This window comes from Leopardus geoffroyi, chromosome C1 (assembly GCF_018350155.1).
Source record: "Leopardus geoffroyi isolate Oge1 chromosome C1, O.geoffroyi_Oge1_pat1.0, whole genome shotgun sequence".
NCBI classification, from domain to species: domain Eukaryota; kingdom Metazoa; phylum Chordata; class Mammalia; order Carnivora; family Felidae; genus Leopardus; species Leopardus geoffroyi.
This window is the reverse complement of record NC_059328.1, coordinates 130,036,272-130,043,350: the sequence shown is the minus strand read 5'-3', so window position 1 is coordinate 130,043,350 and position 7,079 is coordinate 130,036,272. Positions and strand designations below refer to the sequence as shown.

The 7,079-nt window shown below is 34.2% G+C and overlaps 1 long non-coding RNA gene across 1 annotated transcript; it reads left to right on the top strand.

Moving 5' to 3' along the window:
- The first annotated feature begins 1,959 nt into the window (after window positions 1-1,959).
- On the top strand, window positions 1,960-6,414 carry LOC123598869. The gene is made up of 3 exons (XR_006712833.1): window positions 1,960-2,625; window positions 3,646-3,723; window positions 6,019-6,414. It is a non-coding gene; the product is annotated as an uncharacterized LOC123598869 (long non-coding RNA).
- The last annotated feature ends 665 nt before the right edge of the window (window positions 6,415-7,079 follow it).

The following is a 7,079-nucleotide window of genomic DNA, read 5'->3' as shown; positions in this document are numbered from 1 at the left end:
CCTTTTTAGCATATGTTGGGATCACATGAAAATAAATATGACTTTATCACCTCGTTTCCAATTTTTTTATCCTAAGAAGCAGCAGCACCTATTCATTGTTTCAAATAGCGCAGCGTTAAAAATTGTTTCTTAAATCAATGTTTCAAATAAGTGGAACTAGTTTAGCTAAAATGGCACTGCTCATTTAACCTGGTATGTTGCTAACAAGAGTGTTGGGGGGAAAAAGTTGAAATTAAAAAAAAATAGTGGTGATAGCTTGGTTATAATCATTAAGGAGTAATAATATTGAGTTTGATTTATAAGTTGGAAAGATTATGGTGAGAGAAACAAACCAAATTCAGCCAATTTGAGAGTGTATTTGTTCTCAGGACCCTGATAAATGTTTATGGTTTGAGTGAACTGGAGCCCACTAGCATTGCCAAAACACCTGGAAGGGATGTGCATGGAAGAGAAGAGTGTTCTATGTTATACATCTATTTAAGGTAAATAGCTATTTAGACAAAAAAGAAGAGGAAGGTCATCATTTACAGCACTATTTTCTCAGCATTACTGCTTTCCTCCCTTAAAAAAAATAAAAGTAATTTATGCATATTTCCTATGAATTCCCAAATAAGTTTCCCTTTTCCACTTTTCTAATGGAATATCATTTTCTTTTTGTTTATAGAAACTTTTCATGTAACACAGCTATTTTTGTGCTTATTTCAAATACTTCCTCTTTGTTACTTCATGTGATTTTATTTGTGAATCTCTTATATTGGTTTTACCTTTCCCCTCTGTATAACCAACTAGATTTTAAGGATATAAATAAAGAGAGGAATTATATTTCATTTTTCTTCTAGAGAGGTAAATTGGAGCTCAGAAAAGTTAAGTAATTTAATTAAGCCAATAGACCAGTGTTTACTAAAATTTATCTTGTGGGTCATTAGATTTAAGGCAGGTGTAATCATACACACATACACATGGTTTAGTGGCCAAATTAGTTTAGGAAAGACTGCGTACTATGTAAATTCTCAGTGAGTAACAATAAATATTATATACCAAAAACAGAAATATTTCTGCAGCAAGCAAAGTGATCTATTCATCTATTAAGCTTATTTGAATGCATAGTGTCATTTGTTTTGCTCTTACATCTTTCGTTTGAGGGTTTTTGTTTTCTTTTTGCTTCTTGAGTTAAACTTATTCATATACATATATTAAACTTATATATATATATATAGGTATATTAAACATATATATATATATATAGGTATATTAAACATATATATATATATATATATATATATATATATATATATATATATATGTTTTTCAGTAAATGCCTTTTAGGTTATAAATTTCCTTCTAAAAACCTCTTGAATTGCATCCCACAGGCTCTAAAATGACGTAATTCTTTAACACATAATTCTAGATATTTTGTTTTTTGCATTAGGATTTCAGGTTTAATCCATAAATTGCTGAAGATATATTAATAAGTATCTTTACTCTGTGTATTCTTAGTGGGCCACAACTAATTCACCTTTTAGATATAACATGGCACAGCATATAGTAGATATTTCCTGAAAGCTGGTTTAAGTGAACTGAATCTTTTTTGAAATCACTTGGACTGACAGAAATGAGTCTCAAATATACATCTCTTGATTTTTTTAGTCAGATTTATTGAGAAATAATTTACTTATAATAAAATTCACCCTGTTTATAAACTTGACACATGTATACAGTCATGCAACCACTACCACAATTAGGATAAAGATGATTAGCTCCCCACAAAGTTCTTTGTTTCTTTTGTAGTCAGTGTCCCCCTCCCACCTCCAGGCAACCATTGAACTCTTTTTGTCAGGATAGTTTTGCCTTTCTAGAATGTCATAGGAATAGAAGCATATAGTAGGTAGACTTTGTGTCTTCCTTCTTTCACTCAATGCATTTGAGATTCTTCCATGTTGTTACATGTAATAGTAGTTTTATTCCTTTTTATTGTTGAGTAGTGTTCCACTAGTTGGCTATGACATAGTTTATTATCCATTTGCCAGCTGATGGATGTTTAGTTTGTTTCCATTTAGGTAGTTTTTAGCAGTTATGAGTGAGGCTTCTATAAACATTCGTGTACAGGTTTTGTGAGGACATAAGTTTTTATTTCTCTTGGGCAAACACCTAAGAGTGAAGTTGCTGGCTGTTCTGATAATTGTGTGTTAGTGGTGGGGATTGGTGGTGGAAGAGGAGTGAATAGGCTCTCTGATGTCCTACTGCAGGATAGTGTTTCCTGGTCCTTCCAGCAGTGATAGCACACCTGTAACACATTAACATAATATCATGGGGCTGACTCCATACTGTTTCCTGACCCCCCTCCAGGGCCAAAGGAGTTTTTCTTCTACATTTTCCCATCAGCAGTGGGTCTTTACCTGTGCCTGGTAGAGACAGAGTTTTCTCTGCCCCTCTCACAGAGGTTTAAGGTTTTGCTACTTATGAGAGGATGGTCTGGGCAGGGTGTCTGGGGTTCATGCTTTCCCCACAGCAGCAGTCGCTGTCTTCCAGCTGGCCCGTACCACACAAGGGACTCTCTCGGGTTGTCTACTGTGCTATCATCTTTCTCATGAGCACCTGCTGGGGTCCACGGAAAAGAGCCTGGGAGTAAGTACCAATTCCTCTTATGTCCGGGGCTGCCAGGGGTTTCATACTGTCATACTACCCACACTCAACCTTTGCCAATTCTTTAAAGGTTTGGTTGATGTTTTTTTAAACTCAATTGTAGGGTGGTCAGTGCTTTTTCTCCCATTCTCTGCCACCTGTGAGCCAGTCCATGGGTACTTGATTCAATTTAATTTTATTCAAATATAAACGTAAACTAAAAACAATTCAGCATAGTTTAATTTCTTGTATTGCCTTTCTATTGGGGCATTAATGGAGGGAAAGTTAGATGATTGGGAGGATCAAAATCTGAATCCAAAGAGATGTGTTCTCAAACTAGCCTCCCGCAGACACTGGGGTTTGGCTACAAAATTTGACTGAGTTGCTTTTTTCCCAAATACTCAGAAAATAGTTAAATTTATGGGTTGAATTATCTGAATTCTAAGATTCTACCTCATAATTTGTTATTATTGTAAAACCTTGGTAACTGCTGCTGATTGTTTGCTCAGTGGTACATGCAGCTGGGTAAACAATGAGCATGAAAATGGCAAATTGGACAGCCAATCAAGCTTTTTCATCACTTTATAAGGTAATTTGGGTTCATCTTATATGGTTTTAACTTGATAAAACATTTTCCTGAAAATTTTTGTGTGGTTTGGGAGTATAGAAACACATATCATTTTAGAGATGCTTAAAAAATTTGCATTCCCTGTAGAAACTCAAAGTAGTTTTGTTGAGAAACACTGCAAAGCAGAGGGGATGATGTAACCAAAAAATAGGATCAGTAAAAGGTCTTTGATTTCAATCTCATATTATTTCTGTTACTGTGCAAATTTTTACGATAGTGGCTCATGTTATGTAAAGTAATTTGAAAAGGAAGGATTTCAGCAAAACATATTTAAACACCTAAAAGGAAGATAAGTGAAGCCTAAATACAAAGCTTAATCATGTACTTAATCATGAGGGAGAAGCTAGGGGTGTTTCAATAAATTTTAATTTATGCCAATTTTTATCTTATAAAAGGATGTGGAAAGTCTTCCAGGACTGATTTGAAAATAGCTGAAATATATCCTGAAGAATTTTCAACTTTTCCAAAATTCAGTGAGTGAAATAAGTGATAATTCTGTAAGGCATAGGGTGTCTGTACTTATTAGAGTTGAAGGCATTCTGGGATATAAGGTCCCTCTCCAAATCTGAAATATATTTGTATATTTAAACATATGCAGTGTGCACTCTCAACAATGCCAAATTGTGGAAAGAGCCTAAATGTCCATCAACTGATGAATGGATAAAGAAATTGTGGTTTATATACACAATGGAGTACTACGTGGCAAGGAGAAAGGATGAAATATGGCCCTTTGTAGCAACATGGATGGAACTGGAGAGTGTTATGCTAAGTGAAATAAGCCATACAGAGAAAGACAGATACCATATGGTTTCACTCTTATGTGGATCCTGAGAAACTTAACAGAAACCCATGGGGGAGGGGAAGGAAAAAAAAAAGAGGTTAGAGTGGGAGAGAGCCAAATCATAAGAGACTCTTAAAAACTGAGAACAAACTGAGGGTTGATGGGGGGTGGGAGGGAGGGGAGGGTGGGTGATGGGTATTGAGGAGGGCACCTTTTGGGATGAGCACTGGGTGTTGTATGGAAACCAATTTGACAATAAACTTCATATATTGAAAAAAAATAAAAAAAATAAACATATGCAATGTAAATATAATTTGGTTAGGGTGGGGGTGGGATATAATTGAAATAGGCAAAGGGAGGTACAAACTTCCAGTTCTAAAATTATATATAATATCTATAATTTTGATATATTTCATATATAATTTATACATAAATATATAAATAAGAATAATTATATAAATATAAATGTGTGTGTGTGGATGGGTGGATAGATAGATAGATAGATAGATAGATAGATAGATAGATAGATAAAACTTAGTTGGATGGGGTGCCTGGGTGGCTCAGTTGGTTAAGCATCCAACTCTTGATTTCAGCTCAGGTCATGATCTTGGCTCAGGTCATGATCTCATGGTTTGTGAGTTTGAGTCCCACGTCAGGCTATGTGCTGACAAAGCAGAGCCTGGTTGGGGTTCTGTCTCCCTCTCTCTCTCTCTCTCTCTCTGCCCCTCCCTGTTTAAAAATAAATAAATAAACTCTAAAAAAAACTTGATTGGTACCTATATATATATTTTCTAGTAATGTTTTCTTCTAGAAAATGTGTTTCTAGTTTATACAATAGAACTGAATATATCAATATTTCATGGTACTCTGCGAAGAGTACTATGATTTCCAAATAATATATCACATGTGTTTGAGTGGGCTTTGATGTGTTTTCCACATGACCTATTTTGGATTTGGGGCATACTCTTGCATAAAAATTTGGCTCTGAAAAGTGATTGTGTTTCAATTTCCTCATCTGTAAGATGGGAATAATAATAGTGCCTCCTTCACAGAATTGTTATGGGAAGTAAATGAGGCATTGCTTGTAAACTGCTTGTTTCAGTGCCTGGCTATAATAAGTGTTCATTAGAATTTAGTTATTATTAATACCTAAAACATGGGATTGTTTTCAGGCCCTGGAGAAGAGCTATGTATCTTTGTAGTGATACCTCCATTTGAGACGGAAGGGACAATAGTGATGATGTTCCCTGACCCATTAATTTACAGCATTTGTTGTAAGAATCAACTGAGATAATTAATGCTTGTTAATCCACATTGCTACTTTTGGGTATGCAAGTTAAAAACTTCACAATAAGAAAGAAACTGTCTTTATTATTTTATACACATCATTTTAAGAGAATCTGTCAACTTTTATTTTACATTTTTTTGTTTTATTCTCCTAGGTTTCTTTTTCTTGTTTTTAACCAACAGCTCTTTTAACCTTAAGTTTCAGACATCTCTTTCCATAACATCTTTCATCTGACTAGCATGGGTATCAATGTGGTGTGTTAGTTCAGTTCAGGTTGTAAGAAGCCCTTGTTGCCAGGATGACTGACTGGAGTGGGTTTTCCAGTTCCCTTTTTATCTCTAGAACCAGCAGAGGGAGCACCAGTCTCTCCCTATCTAAACAATCGTGATGACTTTTAAACATATGGTGGCCCTTTAATGATTAAATTTAAAAAGATGGTGTTTGAATGAAGATGTAAAATTTAAAGTGTGAATGTCCATTAATTATTTTAATAATGCAGACAAGTTTAAACTTATTCAAAGGGGAAATTTTCTTTTCAAGACTACAGGTCATTATGGAGTGAAACTGGGAGCTACCGAATAACTTTACCACAACATAATTTAGAATATATTAGTTTTCATTGGAAGTAGAGGGAAGGAGGAAGCTGAGAATGTCTGGAATCATTTAATAAATATTTATTGAGTGCTTGCTATGTTTCAGGTGATAAGCTAAATTATGAGGCTATAGAAATGAACCAGACTCAATCTGGGAGGCAGACCGAGAAGAAAACGTTGGGAAAATTACTTGAAAATGTCTAATTGTTAAATAAGAATTTTAAATAAAATGTTTGTTGAAAGAATGAATTATAATAGTATGTGTATTAATAATTTAAAATTAACATTTTTGTATGGTGCTATAATAGCATGTGTATTAATAATATAAAATTAACTTTTTTATATGGTGCTTTAGAGTTATAGTGCTTCCACATACATTACTCATTTAATTAGACTTAGGAGAGGTTTAAAGTTCCACAAATATGAGGCACCTGGGTGGCTTAGTGGGTTAAGCATCTGATTCTTGATTTCTGCTCAGGTCATGATCTCACGGTCATGAGATCCAGCCCCACTGTGTACCTTGGTTGGGATTGTCTTTCTCTGCCCCCGCTGTCCCTCCCCTCTAAATAAATAAATTAATTAAAAGTTTCACAAATGGTGAATATATATAAGGTTTTTATACTTTAAAAGTAAGGATTATCTGCTTAAAAATAAATTCTTAGAAAACGAACATCCTCCTTTAGTATATTGGGCAATAATCCTTTTTAGAAGTTATTTTCCCACTCAGTAGAAACTATTAAATATCTATGTTTAGAAGATCAAGAAGGTTGACCAGGGGAAATAAAACTAAATATACAGCAAAAGCCTAACAAGAATTTCTTTGAGGTCATTAGACAAATCTTAGTTGAAGGAAGTACAGGGTAATGCCATTCAGAAAATTTCATCTATATGGAGAAAAAAATGATCCAATAAAATTAGTAGTAACTTTGATAGAACATCTGGGATAATATAAAATATACATGTTTTAGATTAGGCAGTTTACCTAATATACAGACCTCAGTTCTGCACTAGAAGAGAGTAACCCAGTGAGTTAATTTTGACTTCATTAAACTTTGTTGATAAAGCAAACTTTTGGTTATTAAAGACATAAAGTGAATGCATATTATGATACTTTTTAGAGATCCTAAATAAATAGGCACCCAGATCTTTCAACAACCAGACTTAATC